The sequence below is a fragment of the Chelonia mydas genome, chromosome 1, assembly GCF_015237465.2.
Source record: "Chelonia mydas isolate rCheMyd1 chromosome 1, rCheMyd1.pri.v2, whole genome shotgun sequence".
NCBI lineage: Eukaryota > Metazoa > Chordata > Testudines > Cheloniidae > Chelonia > Chelonia mydas.
In genome coordinates, this window is record NC_057849.1 from 217132158 (window position 1) to 217153784 (window position 21627).

The 21627-nt window shown below is 41.5% G+C and overlaps 1 long non-coding RNA gene across 1 annotated transcript; it reads right to left on the bottom strand.

Moving 5' to 3' along the window:
• Positions 1-3319: 3319 nt before the first annotated feature.
• On the bottom strand, positions 3320-17391 carry LOC119565248. Its single transcript, XR_005223880.2, has 4 exons — positions 17296-17391; positions 11757-11847; positions 4089-4183; positions 3320-3886 (listed from the first exon to the last, which is right to left on the bottom strand). It is a non-coding gene; the product is annotated as an uncharacterized LOC119565248 (long non-coding RNA).
• Positions 17392-21627: the final 4236 nt, after the last annotated feature.

Genomic DNA, 21627 nt, shown 5'->3' on the forward strand with positions numbered 1-21627 from the left:
CAAAAAATTACTATTTACTATTATAAAAAATTGAAGTATTCCAAGAAAATGATTTTTTTCAACATTTTTTCCACAAAACAAATTTAGCATTTTTTGACAAGTGGAATCTCAAACCATGAGAAACATTTTAGAGGATTAGAAATCTAGTTAATTTACATTACTGAAAAGTTACCAATGAAAAATAACAAATGCAATGGCGTAAACTATAAGGTCCAAAATAAAGATTAGATTCCACCTATCAATGCACATAAAAATAAAAAATGATGACACATGGTTTAATCTTGTGCCATCCGAACCGATATATTTTTATTAATATTTATGAACATGTTAAACTCTTTAATATGACAAAATCTAGTTAACAAAAAAAAAGTCTTTTATCAAATCACACCTCTTATTTTCTTAAATTTGCAGCTCTAAGCTGAGAGAGTGTGCCACATTTTGGTCTGACAGAGATGCGCATAAAAATAAGTTATGAAACTTATCAAATGCCAAAAAATTAACAAGAGTCTAAATTTGAGGCCCCCTTTGAGCTTGAGGCCCAGGCCAAATGGTCCTCCTGGCCACCCCACTGATTGGCCCTAACTCTATGAACTTAATTTACTAACACCAGGAGATTAATCTTCCACAAAAGAAATCTGAACTCACACCTACTTGGTAGTTCAAAAGGAGCTTCTGACAGTCTGGGTCGTTTCAAATTAATTTTCCATGACACAAAACATTTCTTAATGGGATATTTCAAAAGTGTCAAGTTCTTTATGAATCTGACAACAAGATGCTGCCGAGACTCTGGTGTACCTCTGACTACCTCATGATAGATTGCAACATCTGTCAAATGAACCCAGATGGAATTAATCTATAGTTTCAGACTAATGATGAAAGTAGTTAAATAGATTTTGTGGGGGGTAAGTCAAAGAGTCCCTATGGACTTGTTTGTACCATACCAGAAACTCTTTCATGTGACAATGACCTAACATTATATATTGCTGTAACTGAAATCATTTCCAACAGGAAAATGATGGGATCTGCTGGATGCTGAGCACTTCTGAAAAGTCTACCATTTCATTGCCTAAATGGGAACTGACATGTTTTGAAAATCTAACTCTGTGTGACTTGCCCATGGTCACACAGCAAATTAGAGCCAGAGTTGGAAATAGAATCCAGAGCTCCTGACTCCCAGTCAACTCCATCCCTAAGGCCAGTGTTTTCCAAACTTTTGAAAGCTGAGTCACCCCTTCAGGAAATTGAAACCTTTGCCCCTGGCAACCGTAACTTGTGTTGTTAAATTCCTGCCCATCTTAATGTATACAGCTCCTGTGGCCCCTGGCTAGTCCTGAAGGTTTATTAACAATGTGTGTGTATAATACTTGAAGCACACTTTGGTAACCCAATGGCTTAGATCTAAGTATCTATTGTTTCATGTATAAATAATTCTAAAATATTCCTGCAAAGAGCAGCATAAAGTGTCAGGGCAAAATTCTCCTCATAGCCGAGCATAGATCTTTGCTAATATTCTGTACTCTCTACCTGCTGAAATTCCCAGAGGGTGAAATTGTGGTGCTGAGAGCTACGCTGTAGCTCATGAAAGCTTATGCTCAAATAAATTGGTTAGTCTCTAAGGTGCCACAAGTACTCCTTTTCTTTTTGTGAATACAGACTAACACGGCTGCTACTCTGAAACCTGCAACTTTGAAGAGAGAATTTTCCCATGAGATATAGATGGAAAAGGTTTGTACTATTCAAGCTAGGAATCACACCCTTGGTGTCATATCTAATATTAGTAGATATATGTAAAAACACATAATTTTAGAAATCTGTCAAGTCATTTCTCTAATTACAACTGCTCCAGTTATCACCATAAAAAAGCTTGTATACAGAGTTAGGTGTATTTACTGTAGTGTAATTACAAATTAAATGTAATGTACACATTTGGGCAACCCGCTCAAAAGATTACTAGACTTTGATCTGAGGGATACCAAGACCATCTTCCCATTTTCCAGTGACTGTGTCACTAGACAAAGATATTCACTGCTGAAGCGCAGATGAGACCCACTGTCAACAGGTAGGTGCTGAAGGTGATTTCCTTTCGAGTACTTCCCTTAATATATTATGGTGATTCTGCCCATCTGTTCTTTTGTTCTGAAAGCAGAGTCACTTCCAAAGTCTTGTAGATCACAAAGAAGACGCTGCTAATAGATCCAGCCATACTTTGAATGAGCTACAGATCATATATGTTGTGTTGTTGCAGTGTTTCGTGTTACATGTTAAGCATTGATCGTATAATGCTGCACTGGCCCCAAGGAGATAGTCTAGATGACTTAATTGGCATTTTCCGTGTGTAACTTCAATGATTCTTTTTGTGTCTCCTCTGATCCAGGGTTTGAATGCTACAGTTTGCAAAGAGTAAACCTTACACTGGTTGCTTCTGTCTCAGAGAAGCCAGTATAAATTAAAGCTCTTGACAAATTTCTTGTTCCATTTTATGACCACCGTGAGTCAGAGACATTCCTCTTAGCACAGCCGGCTGCATCAGCTGGAGTGACTGATATTACTGTTATTTGTATTAATGATTTATATTACAGTACAACTGAGATCAGGGCCTCATAGTGCTAGGTGCTTTCATATACACAGTGAGACAGTATCTACCCTCAAGAGTTGACAGTCTAAACAGACAAAATAAGAAGAAAAGAAGCAATACTGAGACCCAATAACACCATATTTTAAGTATTGAGGAAGATTTGGTACCAAGATAACTAATCTGGAGATACAGCCAGGGAAATATTGAACAATGAAAGGGTTAACTGGTAGGAGTCTAAACTCAAGTGAATTGTTCAGAGAAGTACTCTAATCCTGGTAATCCTCTAATCCTTAGGTCAGCATCTACCTAAGGTCAGCTGGAAGAGTGCCTACAAGGCATCTTTCACACCACTTTGTTCCTTCAAATTCCTACAGTTCAATAGTTCAGGAAATCTATGCGGCTTGTCACTCTGTAACCAAATGTTGGTAGGACAAAGCATGCCCTAGTAAGGCTGGGAAACTGTGGCTCCACTGTGGATCCCAGGAACTCTAAGGTACTGCTTTCAAACTAGAATATCTACTTTATGCCCCGCCAGAATATGGGAAGTTTTAAAGGGGTGCTGTCAGTTTAAATTTTATATACTTTAAACAAACATATTTCTATTACTTATATTATTAATATCACCTTAGTTTATTAAAAATGAAATAATTTAAAAATTCAATTTACATATCACTGTTTATTCTCTGTTTCTTTTTGCATTTGCCTCAAGGTGGAAAATAAAAAGAAATTAAGTCAGTGTCGTATTTGTTTCTGGTCAGTTTCACTTGCACATTCTTAAGGTCCAGTCCAAAACCCACTGAAATCAATGGAAGCACTCCCACTGATGTCAATAGATTTGGATCAGGCCCTCAGTATTGCAATGTTTGGGTTTCATATACTGCAGAGGAGAGCTTATTTGTTTAAAATACAAGTTTTCATCATATTAAAAAATGACATAAATTTTCTCTTGGTCTTTGGTTTTATAAAAAAATTGTGTTTAGACAATGTAAAATTTGGGACAAATTTCAGTTAATTATGTCCTTTTAAGCTATGTATAATCTCGGAGAACCAGATTCTCCTCTAAATCACACCTCTGTAAATCCACAGTAACTTCACTAAAACCAAACGAGTTACTCTGGATTTAAACCAATGTAACTGAGAGTAGAATTGGCCCACTGATCTCCCATTTTCTCTAACCTTCTCAAGTAGGTACTTCTGATTTGTCTGCAGCAAGATTCCTTTTTTGATTTTGTATATCGGGTAATTGTCTTCATTGACATGAGACTTTATCTGATTCAGTCTTTGGATTGCAGGTGTCTGGTCTAGCAGAGACTGTAATGAGAACAGATCACACTATTTTGTATCTGTATCTCTACACATATATTTCAAAGTTATTAAATGAACAAAAACGTGTTGTTTTACTTTTGAGGCAATGTGCTTCTTCTGTATGGATACGCAACAGAAGTAAGGCTCTTATGGCTGGTCATGTATCCAGTGAATTATTATGAATAGCTGTTAGAATTTCATTGCTTACCAAAGATACTTGAATACAGTCTGTCTCACTTGATAGGTTTTGATCTGTTTTTCCTTTGCATACTGAATGACACACATCTCCCCTAGGAGTCCTTCCTGTTGGATGGAATATTAATACAGAAGACAATAAATTCATTAGAACCACGTGAAATAATAGGTCACTCAAGTTACATAGGGAATTATATCAAACTCATTTCTCTGGTAGGTGGGTAGCTTATATGTAGTGATGTTTAAAAGGAGTAACCAGGGGATTTTATTACTACATAACTGTTCTTCCTCACCCCATTCCCTCACAACTGTCTGTTAGTCCCTCTTGTCAAGTCATGTCTCAAATGAGGTTGTAAGTGCTTCAGGGCAGAGACAGCATCTTTTTATTTATACTGTAAAACACCTAGAACACTTTGGGGCGATGCTAAAACAATTAATAAAATAATAATTAACCAAGTAGTAGTGGTAGGGTTTGTGAAAATACAGGGCGGAATAAGGAATGCACACACAAGTAATTCAGATACACTTAGTGTATTACGGCCTATATTGTATTTGATTTGCTGCCCAAATTTCTTCCGTTTTTATTTAATTTAACTTATTATGAGTGATTGGAGTTATTATGTATTATTTGAATTACAATGACACTTGTGCTAGGTGCTATATTGACATTAAGCAAATACAAAAGTCCCTGCCCCAGAAAATTCACAATCGCACCTAAAAACACAAGGATGAGGCAAACTGAAAGGTGGGATAGGGGAGGATGATGATGTAATAATGAAACAATTAAGTTTTTCACAGTAAGAAGCAATCACATCTTACCATGCGCACTGCCATGGTTGATTGGTAGGGTTTTGTAGCAAGAAGCATTTTGAGAAAGTAATTGAATGAAGGTCAGATTTAACAGTAGGGATGACATTTTCAAAATTGTCCAGCTAAACTACAAACATAAAGCATGAGCAAAGTAGATAATTAAGCACTAATTCATAGTGAACAACAGGAAACTACAAAGTGCACATGCAAAAACCTGAACATGTTAACCCTTCATAGCCTATTAAAACTCCAGAACTGGAGGAAACCAAGGTTCAACCAACAAAGCAAAACAGGGATTGCATTTCCTGGCAATTGTATCATGGCTGGCATGGCCCTATGAGGTGCAAGATATATGGCTAAGGTAGTTTAATTTAATGGACGGATACAATAGTGAGATTTGAATGTGCAGTTGGACTGTCTAATTATTATTAGGAAATAGAACGTATATGTAAAGAAAAATAAAGACAGCTATACCCATATGGTTTTTTTTTTTTGTTTATATCTAAAACTAAGTTCAGTGGGGGAAGTAACATGCTTATATAAAGCAAGTTTAATATAAACAAATGTAGAGCAAAACATAGAGAGCCAAGAGGACTTAGCAGTTATGGACTCAGTAATTTAAACAGCTAAGGAAAGGGGGGGAGGAAACAAAGGAAAAATAATTTGGGATATTTTCACCGATATTTATGTTTTTTAAAATAGTCCCTATAATGCATTAAAAATTATTTTAAAAGCACTGGCTGATCCAGGATCCAGCTTTCCAGTGACTGTGGGATCTGGCACTTTCATCTTCATCCAGAGCCTCTGTATCTAATACTTTGATGTTGGGCTGAAGCCACTGTCAGCTTCAATGAATAGCAATAGAGAGACAAGGTGGGTGAGGTAATTTCTTTTATTGGACCAACTTCTGTTGGTGAGAGAGACAAGCTTTCGAGCCACTCAGAGCTCTTCTTCCTGTCTGGGAAAGACACTCAGGGCTTGCCTATACTTAAAACCCTACAGTGGCACAGCTGCACCACTACCGTGCTTCAGTGTAGACACTACCTATGCTGACGGGAGGGGTTCTCCTGTCAGTGTAGGTAATCCACCTCCCTAAGAGGTGGTAGCTAGGTCAACAGAAGAAGAGTTCCATTGACCTAGTGCTGCCTACACGGGGATTTTGTTCTGCTTAAGTATGCCACTCAGGGGTGTGGATTTTTCACATCCCTGACTGACATAGTTATATCAACCTAATTTCCTCATGTAGACAAGGCTGAGAATGTCAGAGCTAAATACACAGTGGAACAGATTGTTTAGCATAAATAGTTAACACATGTTCTAAGGGATCATTCAAGGTGAAGAAGCTGTTAACACCTCTACAATCATAGGACAAAAAAGGGGTGGGGAAGGGTTAGGGAATAGCTCTGTGTAGCTCAAAACATTGTCTCTTTCACCAGCAGAATTTAATCCAGTAAAAGATCTTGTTGCTTACCCATCTTGTTGCTCTAATATCCTGGAACCAACCCCGCTACAACACCACTGCAAACAATGAATAGCAGTGATCCTTAATAATGCTGTGTTCTGTGCCCATTCAGATCGCTGCATTTCCTCATGGGCCACTCCCTTTAAAGGAATATTGCTTAGTTAAGAGACAACATAATTAAAAACCAAACAGAAAGCTTTACCTGTGTTGAAAGTACCATAATAAATATTCTGTGTCATAAAATTACTATCTGCACTTAGGGCCTGTTCTTTATTGTGGATCTTTTCTCTGTTATACTGTACTCTATTATACTGCCTTCTCTTGTTCAAGGAGTCGGTTAGTATGGACTGGGGTAGGGTGACTGTCACTGCCTCTTGGGGTGGTCTCTTGAGGAGCTTCAGCTTCTCCTGACTGACCTTCCTTAGTTTGCTCTCAGTCAGGTCAGTTCCTGGACTCCCACCTCCAATTAACCTTGTCAGCCCTCCACTTTTTGGGCTTGCAGTCTCTTTCAGTCTCCTGGCTGTTTTCTTGGAGGCAGCCTGATGCTGGGATGTTGCCACCTTGCTGTCCCAGGCCCTTCTGTCTCCCTTTCCCTCTCTGTACTCTTGCCTTTATAGCCTCTAGCCAGGCTTGGCAGCTTGGCCTACATGGTGGTTTGATCAAGCTGCTTGCTTGTAAACAGGACAGGCTCTCCTCCCCGCTCTGTCTATGTTCAATAAGGGGTTTGTAGACCCCCATTACAGTGACATTCTAGTAAGTGCCAACCAAGGTTTCTTATTTTGACCATGCAATGAAAAAAAAAATCACAAAAATGAGCCATGCAATGGAAATGTATGATGGAGGTTAGGTGCACCCACAGATGTGAAAATAAAAAAGTAAGTTGACTTCTCCATCATGCCTTTTTTTCCTGCCTTGGAAATCACCAAGTGACAGTATGGTGACATAGTCAAATACTTTGGCTTGGTTTTAAAGAGCTGGATAATTTTGGGACCAAATTTTGTGGCAATACAAACTAAAAGTTAAGCAAAGGGAAGCTCCCACACCTCCAGGACTGCACAGTTTGCCAAGTGTATCATGGGGGAATTGGTTGCTTTCTTCGGAAGTGTAATTTATTAACCGCTGCCAGGGGTAGAAAGCAGAGCAGATGGATTAGTGATCTGATATGGAAAATTCTATGTTCTTAACTCTTCTGTGTCTAGAAGAACATGTTTACAGTAAAGTACACTTTTCCAGAGAGAGTTATATTCCCCAGTCACTATGAAACTGCTTACCTTGAGAGGAAAACTTAAGAAAGCAAGGGATAGAATTTTCTCAGTAACTGGCTCACTATGAAACTCACTTGCAGAGATTAGAAATACCACAAATCTCACCATTTGCAGAACAAAGCATAAAACACATTTTTCCAACTAAAGAAGAAGATTCACTAGGCTGCCTTAGGGGAAGAAGGAAGTAAACTGGACTGCACGTGGGCCTTCATATTGTGGTGATAATTTTTGTTAGGTTATCCCACACTACGGTGAGGAGAGCAATATAAATGTTTAGATAGATTTAGACTGTTGCAAAAATTGATGGCATTTTTTACAAAATGTGCAAGTAAACAGTACATTAAAAAGAGACCCCAAAAGTTTTAATTTTTCCTGGAAATTTAAAACTTTTTGTTTACCAAATATTTCTTATCCATTGGCTGCATTGTGGATTGTTAGATTAGTAGGGTTGCACATAACAGCTAGTCTATTGATATTTTAAGCCAGATTCTAATCTCATTTACACTGTTTTACTCAAGTGTAATGCCAATGGAGTCAGTGGAGATACAACTGATTTACACCAGTGTAAGAGAGAGGAGACTCAGACCTACTGATTTATTTTTTTTTCTCTCTTACAATTAAAAATATATTGAGGCATTTGATATGGGGGCAAAGGTAGAACTTCACACAAAATGGATTTTGCTAAGAAATATAAGAAAATAAAAAAGATTAAATTTTGTTCCTATAAGCCTTGACAGATCTGCATTGAGAGAAAAACTCAATCATAGAAGCAAGAGAACAGACAATTAATCCTAAATGACTTTTCCACTCTCCCACCACCCACACAAAAGAGCATGAAGAGCCACATGGAAACTCTAAATTGACAGTGGCTCAAAATTGACAAGAAAGGCTACAGCAAACTGCATTAATGGAGACATAAATCTGAAGGACAGCACATTGAGCACAGCAATCAGTCACTTTTAAGTAGGACATTGTATTGTTTTTAAACTTACATTTTATTTTTGTTATCTACAAAGCATGTGAAGAGCTAAGGTACAGAACAGGTAGCAGAAGTGCAAACTTCTAATCTCATTTACACTGATCAGATCATTTACATTGGTAGGGAAGTGTCTTTTAGTCCTGATTAGAAAGAAGGATGAGAGGATACATCAGTCTCCATAGCTTCATTCCGTATGATTACTTCTGAGATTGCTGCCGGTCAGGCCAGCCATCCCATAGGAACTGAACTGAGACCACTAATTCATGTCACACATTCATTGGCCACAAAACAGCCATCAGTAGGAAACAACTCTGAGTTATTACAGACCTGGGGCAATTTTAAACCAGTTACCTACCACTAAGAGAATCCACATCTGATTACCAGTTCCTTGAGGCATGTAGTCCCATTACATCTGCTTTGAGTGAGCCCTTTTCTGTAGCTTTATGAGGTACAAACACATTCTCATAAAAATAGCACTATATCTTTTCCTTCAGCTTTTTGGTATGGAAAATATCAAGAATATTGGGTCTATCTATTGTATTTATATTTCCTAATAGAAGCTCTAGAGTAGACCAGTGGTCCTCAAATGTTTTAAGTCACGCCTCCTCTGATCCTCAAATGTTTTAAGTCACGCCCCCTCTGACCGTTAAAATAATCTGCCCTTGCGCCTGCAGTCAGGAGCCAGGGGTTGGGAGCCAGGGCAGGGAGCGGGGCTGTGGTTGGGGCCAAAGCTGGGACTGCAGCTGCAGCGGGGGCCGTGGCTGGAGCAGAGGCAGGGCCAGGAGCTGGACCATGGTTGGGAGCCAAGGCCTGGGTCCGGAGCAGGGCCAGGCTGCAACCATGAGCCAGGGGCCGTGGCTGGGGCTGGGAGCCAGGGGCCGAGGCCAGAGCTGGGAGCCAAGCCATGGTCAGGGCTGTGGGCCGAAGCTGTGGGCGGAGCCAGAGTGGAGCTGGGGGCAGAGTGGGGCTGGGTGGTGCTCCCTTCCTGCCCCCTGTGGGGGCTGGCTTCGGCCCTGCCATGCCCCCCCTCCCAATATTCCCCCATGCCCCTTTAGGGGTCACGCCCCACAGTTTCGGGACCACTGAGCTAAACTAACAATGTAGAATAGGTTTTAGAAAATACAGTTCCCATCTTAATGCATGAAATGCATAAGCCTTTCAAGTTTGTTGCAAGGCAAAGGCTATTATCCAAAAAAAGACCATTTTAACCACCTTTAATTTAGCCATTTTCCAAAGTAATACGACTTAGCTTACAGAAATTCTGAAAGGCTCCCCTTCATTCCTGGGATGGAGGAATAGCTTGGTGGTTTGAGCACTGACCTATTAAATGCAGGGTTCTGAGTTCCATCCCTGAGGGGGCCATTTAGGGATCTGGGGCAAAAACTGGGGATTGGTTCTGCTTTAAGCAGGGGGTGGGACTAGATGACCTCCTGAGGTCCCTTCCCACCCTGAGATTCTATGATTCAGATTTTGATCGGCAATGCCTGTATCTCAAATGACAGTGTAAAATTGGCAAGATGGCCGCTTCCTAATTTTTTTTTGTAAATATATTTAAGACATTTGTAGTTTGCTTTTTAACCATTTAGGAACCTAAATCCCATTTTCAAAAGTGACATAGGCTCCTAATTTCCACTGATTTCAGTGGAAGTTAGGAATCTAAATACCTTTGAGGATCTGGGCCTTAGGGCCAAATGTTAAAGTTATTTCAGGACCTAGGTGCCTAATGGGATTCTCAACTGTGCCTTGGCTCCTAATTCCCATTTTGGGAATTAGGTACCTGGACACATTTGAAAATTCCTCTAGGGGCCTGTCTGCAACTTTAGACACTCAAATACCTTTAAAAATCTGGTCTTTAGGAGCTTAACTCTCACTGAAAGTCAATGGGACTTAGGGTATGTGCTGCTGTAGCACCATAGTTTAGACACTTCCTACAGCGATGGAACGGTTTTTTCCATCAGTGTAGCTAATCCATCTCTCTGAGATGCAGTAGCTATCATTGGAAGAATTCTTCCATTGGCCTAGGCGCATCTACACTGGGAGTTAGGTTGACCTAACTAGTACACTAAGGGTGCAAAATGTATCACAGCCCTGAGCAAAATAGCGGTCAATCTAATTTTTAAGTGCAGACCAGGCCTTAGACAATAGTCTGTGTTGCAAGTGCTGTTATTGAACTGAGTACTCAAATGTGACTTGAATGAATATATATCAGGCACAAAATCCATTAAGAGGCAACATCTCAGTGGGAGCAAAGCACTTAAGCACCTGCTTTACTGTAAGCATGTGAAAAAACCCAATCATTTCAATGGGATTACTCATGTGCTTAAAGTTATGCAGGTGTTTGTATGCTGTGCTAAATTAAGGCATTAGTGCAGTCTCATTTTACAGTATGTTGCATATGCACATGTAAATTTCATTGACTAATGATAACTCATAAAAATATTAAATAAATTAACTTTGCTTTTGAGGAGGAAGGGTCTAAGACCATCTTGAATTAGCATGAGAAAAAGTTTTGCTTTTCCAAATCTATATCTCAGCATCTCCAAAGAATTTATGTCAGCATGGAAAGGTGTTAGGCACTTGATTGAAGCCAGTGGGACTTCTCACATTAAGGCAAGCAGGATTTGGCCAAGAGGGAGCTAAATAAGTAGAGCCCTGCAAATCTGTGGATATCCACTTTATATCCTCAGATATCCACGGACCATGTTTGCAGATCACCTATCGGATGCAGATACAAATTTTATGTCCACGCAGGGCTCTGTAAATAAGTGTTTGAAAGAAAGAAAGAAAGAAAGAAAGAAAGAAAGAAAGAAAGAAAGAAAGAAAGAAAGAACTAATGTTTTTAAATCAATAGCTTGATACTGCAAAGCCTCACTCATGTAAGTAATTTATATTAATTTAAATAAAAGATTACATATGTAAATTTTGCTTCATTTAAAACCAAATGAAAAATCTCTCCCCTCATGGGGAGGGAGGTTTGTGTTAGAAGTTATGCTCCAGTGTTGCTACTTCTACAGAAATAGATCTTTTATAAATGTTTTTTTTTAATGACTTGAGGGAAATATAGTAATAAGACTCTCTCATGTGTTTTTATATGGATAAGCAATTTTAGGGAGAATACTTTCTCATTTAAATATTAGGAAAGATGGTTATAATTTCATTGCTTACCATATGCACAGGGATTAATCTGACCCAAGTTGACACTGGTTTTTTCACAGTCTTGTTTCATATTGTGAACAACAGCACGTGCTTCCTTTTCCTGCGTGAAGAGATGTCATGAGTGAGATAAATTCAGTGACAGTGCACAAGGTAATAATGTCGTTAGAATAACAAGAAACAATACTACATATAAGTTGTAGGAAATCTGATCAGAAATTATCTTCTGGCAGAGGGAAGCGCACAGACAGAATCAGAAATGTACACAGAAGTCATTCAAAGGTATGGCAGGTATACCTTACTGAAAGTATAGGTCTGAATTTGGGTACCAGGTACACCTCTCACCGCCACCCAGTGGTTTAACAGATGGGAGGCTTGACTAGATCTGCAAGGTGCAGATAGGTTTAGAATGAAAGAAGGAGTGTACACAAGGATAGGTCCCTCCTTCCCTGGTGTTCCGCAGCCCACTGGCCAGCCAGGGAAGTGTGACCCTTTGGCTCTGCCTTCCTACAACCATTCATTTAAACTCTTGCCCAGGGTTTCTTGAGCACCTGCCATTACCTTAATGACACTCTCTCCAACTAATCCAGGAGTGGCACTGAAGAGCTCTGCAGGGAGATGACTTTCAAACCTCTTTGGCTGGAAGGATGGGTCAAAAATAAAGGAATTTAAAAGGAGAAATGTGAGTAGGCCTCAGAGGAGACACACACACACACTTTCCTCAAAATACACTCATTTCTGTATAGCATATGTGCCTAATTCTTATTGCACACCAGTTTATATCATAACTTCAGTGAAGTTAATGGAGTTAGTCGTTAGCGCAAAACTGATGAGTGGAATGGGAGGGCCTGGGCTCCCCTACCACCCCCCTTATCACAGAAGGGGCATAAACCTCCTGTTCCACCCCTCCTTTCAGGACTGAGGAGAGGATAAAGAGGTTGAGAGCCCCAGGATGAGGGCGAGTCACTCTCATGTGTCTGGAGGTGGGTTTGAAGTGGGTGTCAAATTGCAGGCTGCAGAAAGAGTCTCTATTATCATAACTATTATTTAACAGTTATGGTAGTGCCTAAAAGGTCTCAACCAGCTAGGTGCTGTACAAACATGTGGTCAATTTTCATTCCCTGCTCCAAAGAGCTTACAGTCTAAAAGACAAGACATACCAGGTGGACAAACAAGCAGGTTAGGGCAAGAGAAAAGAGGTAACAAACAGGATGCGCACAATTCTTATCCAAGAATTTTGTGTCTTCTTTACTACTTAATTTTTATTATTTTTAAACTGTAGTTGCCTTTGGCTCAATCATTTTTGAAATTTGGCTGTAACATCCAAAAACTGAGCATTATGAATCCAGTGTTAACTGTATATTGAAATATTGTTGAATCTTTTATAATTGTAGGTGGAGGAAAGTAAATACAGGCTTTTCTCCCCAGTGTGGCTGTGAAATCCAGCTTGTGCTAGCCAAGTTAATTTTGCCAGGTCTAACTCACACATTTACCTGGAAATGGTAATCTCAAAATACAGCACACTATATAACAGGCACAGTTCTGGGAACTCAGAGAATGGAGATCAACGGTATGTTATTATGGGGGGAAAGGTCACTACTAGTAAGAGCAGACGTTCCCTAATCACTCAAGAAAGTTCAAAGAAGAGCAAGAAAGCGATGCAATCTGCTCCATTAAATTCTACATAGTTTCAGTGGCCCAGACACCAGCAGAACTAATCAGTGTATTGAAGCCGTCAGATGCAATTGGAATCGATTGTTAACACAGATAAGATTTCCTTTGGCATTTCAGTGCTCTCTAGTGTTCCACTCTCACCTCTGTAAATCTTTCATCCACCCACTCTCCCCAGTTTCATCACCACGTTACCATTTTCCCCAGTTTGCCCAAGGAAATTCATTGAACCCTTCTACTGAGCCTTAGGCAAAATACATTACAGTAATAATCAATAGCAGTAAAATGTGCACCATAGCATGGCTAACAGCTAACAAAGTAGGTTAAAAATGTGCAAGTGACCATGTAAATTGACAACTCTAGTTTATTTTCAGAGAGAGATTTTTTTGTCTATGAATCACTAGGCTAGGAAATCAGTTCCAGAAGGAAAAAGACGACTATTTGCGGGTGGGGGCATTAAAAAATATCTTACTTTAATATTAATTATCACTTTTTGTTTTCATAAGGAAAGAAAACAAATAGCATCTTTTAGATAGATGGTGAATGTTCCCCCCAAGGCCCCTTTGACAGTGAAACTCAAGATGACCGTGGGCATGCCACTTTGCTTTTTTGTGCCTCAATTTCCCATCTGTAAAATGGGGCTAATAGCACTTCCCTCCCTCTCAGGGATGTTGTGAGGATAAATACATTAAAGACTGTGAGGTACTCAGATACTATGGTGATGGGGACCGTATAAGTACCATAGAGAGAAGATGGGGAGAGGGAGCTGGGACCACCTTTAAATTTTCATTGTAAAGTTTTGTTCATAGCATATTACACTGACATGGAGCATGGGAGGATGACAGGGATATGCTGTAAGCATGGTGAGAGAGCAAGAAAACATGTGAGCTCTGCCACGCATACATGAGTTATGAAAAATACTGCACCGTATCAGAATAAATGAGTCATCTAGAGAATCTCATTGCCACCAGCACAAGACAATGCCCTGATGAATCCTGATCATGGAGGGTTATTGAGTTGATACATGCAGTGTACTGCTGATAAACACAAGGCTCCACAGTTTCAGATAAGTACTGGACAAAAAAGGCAGCAGTACTTGAAGCACAGAAAGACAGTCAAGCAGTGAATTACTAAGTAAAGAGCAGAATGAAACTAAATGCACTGCTTGAAATGATTAGTGACTAATACAACCCAAAGGAAAACATATATGTAATAACTACAAAACCTGTTCATAGCACATTCCTTCTTTTATGCAAATGTTGGCAGTTTACTATAGATCCATAATCAGTAGTCAGTGCAACCACAGCATTTCTAGGTCTCGGTTTTCAGTATTACGAAGCTAAGAAAAATGTCACATGACAAGTGACTGCTCCCCAGATGCCCTGCTTCTGCTCTAATTGACACCAACGGCAAAACTGGGTTCAGTGGGAACAGGAATAGGCCTCAATTGCTTTTGCATTCCATTAATCCCCAAATCCTCCTTTTTGTTTGATTACTAACTGGCCTGCTGACCCTAATTCAAAGTATAACCATTGTCCTGCACTGTAGACATATCAATGTGCACAGTGTGATCTTTAACACAGTGGGCCAGCTATCTCCATGTGACCCTGCCCCTTTGGGCTGCACTGTCAGTAGATTATGGCTGTAGAGCTGCTGTACCTGGTTCTATAAACCACATCCTGCGGCCGTGGGATCCTCCAGTGGCATAGAGCCAGGAGAGAAGCACTGAGGCCTGAATGCACAAAGCGAGTTAGGTGTCGTGATGTGCAAATCCTGAGTTAGGCACCTAAGCTTCTAGAGAGAGGTAGACGCTTTAGAATGCAATTAACAAAAGCCAGCAGGATAGGCAGGGAGATGCCTACAATAGATGTGCATGCTAAACCCTGCCCCTATCTCAGAGATGAGCTCCGACCGCTGGCTGGCAGGGTGGTGCCTATCTCAGCTGCAAACCCTCTCTTGTATTAGGCACTTACACTGCTAAAGAGTTGGGGGGGGGCGGGAGGCGAGAGAGAGAATGAGAGCAAGCGAGCGAGAGAGAGCATGTGCATGAGAATGACTCTTTAGCTCAGTGGTTAGAGAACTCGCCCAGGAGGTGGAACACCCAGGATCAAGTCCAATGACTCTCTCATTATTTATCCAGAGTGCAATTGCTTCAACAGGAGAGACTGAGCCAGCCCCACATTGGACTATCCCGTAGCTCAGTGATTAGAACCTGGGCTCTAGGACCCTGCGAGGTTTGGGTTGGGGGTGTCCCAAAGTGCAGGCTGTAGCCCATGCCAGAACATCTTCACTGCAGTTAAATAGCCCCACAGCCCAAGCCCCGCAAGCCTGAGTCAGCTGGTGTGGGCCAGCCACGGGTGTTTAATTGCAGTGTAGACAGACCCTAAGAGGCAGCAGAGCCCTGTTCAAATTCCTTCAACCTCTCAAGCAGAGGGGGAACTTGAACGAGAGTCTCCCACCTCCCAGGTGAGTTCCCTAACCACTGGGCTAAAAGTTTTGAGGAAAGTGCTCCTTTCCCTCCCCTCCCCCAGCTGTTATTGTGTGAACTCACCAGGGGGAGGGAGGGCAATCTGGTAGGCACCCTCTGAGCACGCTTACCAGACTGGGACTTGCACAGCACATCACATGACTTGGGCAGCAAAACACTTATCTTCGCCTGGTTTGTGAATCACTGTTGGAGGTGGAGCTCGGCATCTGGATGCCTAGAAGGAGGCAGCAGTGCACATGCACAGAGGCAGTAACACTGGCACCTACGCAGGGACGCTGGAACAGGGGGGCCAAGCGGCCATGGCCCTCCCACTTTTGAGCTCTGGCTTCTGGCCTGACCTGGGGGCGGGGCCTTGGGGGCCGGAAGCTGGAGCCAGGCCTAGGGAAGAGCAGCCTGGGCAGCTGTGGGGAGCCACCACCTGCTCCAGGTGAAAGGGTCTGAGAGCAGACCCCGGCCTGTGTCCCCATCCCCTACCCAGGGCAGATGGAGGGTCTGTGGCTCCTCACAGCTTCCTGGGGGGCTCTTACCATGGCCTGGCTGTGGCTCTTCGGCCCCCGAGGCCCCACCCCCAGGTCAGGCCAGAAGCCAGAGCTGGGTCAGGGTAAGAGATGCTGGGGGGGGGGGGGGGACGGAGATAGGGACACATGCTGGGGCTGCTCTCGCCCCCCTCCCCCTCCAGACAGGTGTAGGGGCCCAGGCTCCCCGGCCCCGCTCCAGCTTGGCTGAGGGAGAGGAGCCTCATAGGGAAGAGGAGGGGCAGGTATGGGACTACGGGGGGGGGGGGGGGCGGTGCCTTGTGCGCGCTCCCCCACCCCTTTCAGGAAGAATCCGTCACCCTTGTACCTAGGCAACTTTTATTCTGCAAAATTTAGGTGATGAGTGAGCTTAGGCCCCTACAGGGTTCAGCTGGACTTTGCACATTGCAGCAGTCCAAAAATTGGGACTTAGGTGCCTAAAATGAGACTTAGGCACCTTACTCCTTTTGTGCATTCAGGTCTGAGTGACCAACACAGAGGGGGACTAAGCAGGCTAAGATGGTACAGCCTGCTCCACTGATGCACATGGCCTGTTCTGTGGATTGGAATGGGAGGGACCATGGCCCCTCCTGTCTCTGTTTAGGGGAATGTGTACCCCAGGCCATGTGGACTGAGAAGTCCCTGAATTCTGTCAAGTGGAGGGTCTGTGATTATGACTCACCCTTGTGTGGGAGGTGCACAGAAGACTAACAAAGCTTCTTGTGTCCTCCAACTCTGAATTCAGTCTGGCTCTTGGTTTTAGCTGCCAATTGATTCCTACTTCTGGCACAGGAAAATACCATCATATTCTGATTTAACAGGACATTACACCTACCTCTCTGAGATCTGCAAAGGACTGAAAATCAAGGGGTCTTACCTTTGCCTGTGTTAATTGTGTTTTTCTCTCTGATTTAATGACGACAGGGAGGACACTAGATCTGCCTATTCGTAGTTTTTCAGGCTTGGAAGCAATTTTCTTCCTACCAAGTGATGACAAAGAAAATTAATCAGTGGGACCTCACTACTAAACATACTATATATTATGCCTGTGCTTATGGGGAAACTATTCTGACCATCCTGAAAAAAAAAAGTTCTGGAATGAAGCTACTCAATTCACTGAAATATTGCAAGCAGTATCTATTCACATATAATGTCACTGGAATATAATACACGAGTATAATTTTGTTCTTTTTTTTTTATGAAAAAATAAGATGACGAGTGTGCTGGCTAGTAAGTATCCAGTCTTGGAATGATTAAAAAGATTTTTTTCCTTTAGGGAACAAATTGCATTAAAGAAAATTGAGTGAAGGTGCATGGCCTTATAGTAGCTCCATCTAGGTTGTATTTCCCTAGTTTCTTTATGAGAAGGTCATGTGAGACAGTATCACAAGGCTTACTGAAGTCAAGATATACCACATCTACTGCTTCCCCCCTATTCACAAGCTATCAGGTTGGTTTGACGTGATTTGTTCTTGACAAATCCATGCTGACTGTTACTTATTACCTTATTATCTTCTAGGTGTCTGCAAATTGGTTGCTTAATTATTTGCTCCATTATCTTTTCAGGTGCAGAAGTTAAGCTGACTGGTACAGAAGTTAAGCTTTCCTGAGAAAGCAGGATGATCAGCGAGTTATCTTAAGTGCCTATACACAAATGTAAGAAGCCTGGAAACAAGCAGAGAGAACTGGAAGTCCTGGCACAGTCAAGGAATTATGATGTGATTAGAATAACGGAGACTTGATGGGGTAACTCACATGACTGGAGCACTGTCATGGATGGGTATAAACTGTTCAGGAAGGACAGGCAGGGCAGAAAAGGTGGGGGAGTTGCGTTGTATGTAAGAGAGCAGTATGACTGCTCAGAGCTCCAGTATGAAACTGCAGGAAAAACCTGAGAGTCTCTGGATTAAGTTTAGAAGTGTGAGCAACAAGGGTGATATCGTGGTGGGAGTCTGCTATAGACCACCAGACCAGGGGGATGAGGTGGACGAGGCTTTCTTCAGGCAACCAACAGAAGTTACTAGATCACAGGCCCTGGTTCTCGTGGGGACTTCAGTCACCCCGATATCCACTAGGAGAGCAATACAGCAGTGCACAGACAATCCAGGAAGTTTTTGGAAAGTGTAAGGGACAATTTCCTGGTACAAGTGCTGGAGGAACCAACTAGGGGCAGAGCTCTTCTTGACATGCTGCTCACAAACGGGGAAGAATTAGTGGAGGAAGCAAAAGTGGATGGGAACCTGGGAGGCAGTGACCATGAGATGGTCGAGTTCAGGATCCTGACACAAGGAAGAAAGAGCAGCAGAATACAGACCCTGGACTTCAGGTTGTAGATTTTTAGTAATATGTTGCTATCAATGCTCTTCAGCAATTTATTTGTAAGGAGGAAGTCAGGGAAAACATCCTTTGCCAAGGACCAGATTCTGATACCCTTACTTATGTTGAATACTATCTGACTCAATGAATAGCACCGACAAAGTCAATGAAAGTATTTATGGAGCAAAGTGCTATTAAGGATGAGTTAGGATATCAGACTTTGTTCCTAAACACCGATTTTTGATTCTAAATGTTCTAACAAACCATCCAGCCAGGCTGATGTTTTCTATTTCCTTTCAATATGTGTCTACATTTTGCACTATCTTTTTGCTGCCTTCCTATTGACAGCCTCCACAGCATTCCAAGACCTTTGGTGGCTCTCCCACAACTGCTAAAAGATTCGCAAAGAAATAACTGAGATAGATAGCTAGATAGATAGATATTTACTCTTTCTCAAAATGAGGCTTTTTGCTATTGTGTTATCTCATTTGATAATAAAAGTTCTCAGGAAAAGAGAAAGACTTGACAAATAAAATAGTAATAATAATAAAATAATAATAATTAATAATAATTATAATAATTTTGGACCTAATAACAATTAGAATGTTTCCCAGATTATACTAAGCATGAGCCTTATTTTGATTATAGACCATCAAGCAGAATTGAGGAACTACAGTTTGAAACTGTTAGAAAATTCGGAGTCTTGTTTACAAGATATAAAAAACTTTTAGGACAGAATCCTGCAGCCATTATTCACGTCAGTAGTCCTATGACAGTATGGACTTGCAGGAGTGGGTCCTTGTTCTGTATGAATTGTTGACCACTTGTTCTTCCATGCTAGGTGACTTTTAAGACACAGAAAAACTAAAGCTGAAAAAACAGAGGCCTGGAATAGCTGCTGCTTTTTCTGACCAGCTAAGTTTCTTCAGAGATCCCATCCAAAGCATCAGGATATGCATTTTCCTCAAATATATGAATACCTTGGCTGAGTCAACTGCATTAAGTGTATATTGACTGAGAAATGAACAACCTGCAGTATACTGCTATCCTTATAAAATGGTGATTATAATGAAAGATTAAGAACTTGTTTGCTTTTTAGAAAGTAATATTTGTGGTGGTGGTTGTTGTTCAAAGAATCATAGAAATTCAAGATGGAAAAGGCCTGTAAGATCATTCTGTCCATCATCATAGTGAAATTCCTACAGGAAATTATCTAGAGCTTTGGCTAATTTATGTGCCAAAAAAATGGAGCTTCCAGCACTTCCTTTGGAAAACTATTCCACGACTTAATTTTTTTCCCCTTGAGGTCAAAGAGAGAGGGGTGGGGTGGTGTGCTCTTCAATATGGCATCTCTTGTCCAATACCAGACAAAACAACATCCAGTTTTGTCTCAGTACCAGTCAGGGAACAAACCTTAGAAAAGGAGGACAAATAGCCTGCCTAGTGGTAGAACATATTTTTGAAAGAAATGTCTGATTGCTACCCTGCACTGTCGTTCAATTCAGTTAGTGCTGTAACATGACCAGAATGAACAGATTTTCCAGATTTAAGATAGATACGAAAACTGAAAAAGCAAGAGATGTCCTTGTAAGTTACTCATTTGTTCAAGAAGGAAAACATAAAACTGTCCAACCTCAGATTTTTTTGAGCTTTCTCAGGCTTTCTATTCTGAGGAGTTTTGGCAGCACTGTAAATGTGGATTCCTGGGCCACAAGCACAAAAACTGTGAAAGTGAAATTGGATATGTAACCCGCTGCTTGCTCAGAGTGGCGCGCCCCTCTAGTAAAGGGTGCCTACAGATAAAATAGAGGACCCTGGATATCAGAGAGATGGGCATGTCACACATAAAGTAGACATACAGAGCTAAGAATAGATGGGAGCAATAGACCGGAGGGAAGGGGGTCTTGTAAAAAAAAAAAGAGAGAGAAAGAGAGACTACTGTTGATTTTTGATCCCCCTTGTCCAAATTCACTTAAAGTTGGTGATTTTTATCTTTTTCCTGATTGGAACAATATTAAGATTATTTGATGTCTTTTTGTTTTGTAGTGGCAGGGGGGAAAAACAGGTGGACAAGGGAGGAAGCTGCAGAAAGCAAAACCTCAGGTTTTTAAGTGTGCCACTGTCCACAGGTATGGAAGCAAACCATCACCATCCTGCCCAATCTCAAAGATAACAGTCAGCTGATCTGCATGTGACACCTCAGGTGTTGAGTCAACAGACACTAAGCCCTGGTTTACACTAGGACTTTAGGTCGAATTTAGCAGCGTTAAATCGATGTAAACCTGCACCCGTCCACACGACGAAGCCCTTTATTTCGACTTAAAGGGCTCTTAACATCGATTTCCTTACTCCACCCCTGACAAGTGGATTAGCGCTTAAATCGGCCTTGCCTGGTCGAATTTGGGGTACTGTGGACACAATTCAATGGTATTGGCCTCCGGGAGCTATCCCAGAGTGCTCCATTGTGACTGCTCTGGACAGCACTCTCAACTCAGATGCACAATTGTTTGCCGTTGCTCTGACGCAGGGAGGGGCGACTGATGACACGGCTTACAGGGTTGGCTTCAGGGAGCTAAAATCAACAAAGGGGGTGGCTTTACATCAAGGAGTATTTCAGGCAGGACTTCACGGAGGGTTCCAATAAGAAATGGTGCACCCAAGTTATTGTTCTTATTGGAACAAGGAGGTTAGTCTGGCCTCTGATTGATACATGGCTAGATTTACCTCGCTGCACCTTCCCTGTGAGTGACTACAGTGTGACCTAGAGGAATGAGTCCCCTAGACAGGGGAGGGGAGGAACCAAATGAGTACAAAACAAATCTGGTCTATTTCTTGTTTTGATCCACTCCATCTATCTTTTATATCTTTGGCTGGCAGCAGACGGTGCAGAAGG